This window comes from Buceros rhinoceros, unplaced genomic scaffold (genome assembly GCF_000710305.1).
Source record: "Buceros rhinoceros silvestris isolate BGI_N320 unplaced genomic scaffold, ASM71030v1 scaffold28967, whole genome shotgun sequence".
NCBI lineage: Eukaryota > Metazoa > Chordata > Aves > Bucerotiformes > Bucerotidae > Buceros > Buceros rhinoceros.
In genome coordinates this window covers 2729-4276 of record NW_010422039.1, presented here as the reverse complement: position 1 = coordinate 4276, position 1548 = coordinate 2729, and positions in this window count along the sequence as shown.

Genomic DNA, 1548 nt, shown 5'->3' with positions numbered 1-1548 from the left:
ACGCCGCAGATGTGCCAAGGCTAGAGGAGCAGAGTGGTCGGGACATGGTCCCCTGCTGCTGGGCCCCGGTGGGGTCATGTGCCCAGCCCTGATCTCAGGGGGGACTTTTGCTTTTTTTTCCCATTGGTTTTGTTGGGGGTCAATTCCATCCATTTGGGTCTTTTAGGGAGGTTTGGGGAGATATATATATATATATTTTTTTCCATTGTTGTTGCTGTTTTTTTTCCAAGAGAATGACAGCCCACATTGGAGCAGGGAGGGCTGAGCAGGGAAGGGAGCTGAGGCAGAGTATGTCTCAACGTGGCAGCGTCAGCTCAAGCCCCTCAGCTCTGTCCCCACTGCCAGATGAGGGAGTGCCAGAGCTGGGTGTGAGAAGGCACGGCCAGGCTGGAGGGGCAAGATGAAGGCACAGCCATCAGCCTGGACAAGGGGACAGCTGGGTGAGGGTGTGGACCAGCGAGCGTTTGTCTTTATTTTTTGCAGATCATCCCCCATGTCAACACGTGCACATACAAACACACACTCTCACTCACGCAGGTCTTCCTCAGACTGCTTTTTTCTCCTGCACTAGTTTGGGGTGCTTCCAGAGCCCTGTTCATGGCTGTGGAGGATGCAGACATCTGATTATCTTTACCCAAGATACTCCATGCAGGACAAGGGTGCGTCACTGCTGCTGCTGCTGTAGGGCTCATGGTTTGGTTTTTTTTTTTTTTTTTGAGTGTTGCTGAGTTTATTCAGGAGGCATAGAGGAGCAGAGTGGCGTGGAAGAGCATCAAGCAGGTACAGAGGTGTCCTCTGCTCCTGTGCTACTCTGGTTCAAGGCAAGTGGCTTCAAACCCCACAGCTTTGGTGTTTGCATGGTGAGTTTTCCTTATCAGGCTATCCAGAGCTGGCCAGCATGGCAGAGCACTTGTGCTTGGAGCCCTCACATGGAGGCAGTATGGTTTTCATTCCTGCCGTCCCATGCGCAGACTTCCCAGACGCCGAGGCTGGCAGCATTTGTTTCCAAATCCTTTTCCTTAGAAAGAGTGAAAGTGGGGGCTTAATGGAGGGTGTAACTCTGTGGAAGCCTCTGCCTCTCCTACCCAGGGCCAGGTACTGGTGGCATCTGCCAGTGACTCTGCCATCTCCTTGCATCCAGGGAGGTGGTTGTGGCTGGCATCTATTATTTTTCTATTGCAACTAAATAGCCTTAATCAAAGCCAACAGTTGAAACTGCTGAAGGAACCTGGTGCCACTTGGAGGGCTTGACTGAGGGTTGGGGCTTATCCCTGTAGAGAGCAGTGGCTCAAAGGGGCCACGCCTGATGGGTGTCTCGGACCTTCTGCATAACACCAACCCTTGCGCATGTAAAGGCAGTGGTCACCTCCAAAAACACTGGAGCCTTCCCAGGTCTGCTCTTGGAAAAGCAGTGCGGGGAGTCGCAGGTGACTTTCTGCAGCACTCACATTGGAAAAATGGTCTGTTTAAGCCAACAGACTCCTCCTCATCCCCACTTTCCTTGTCCCGGCACAGCTTTACTTTCCCTAGCAGTGCACAAACCTTGGG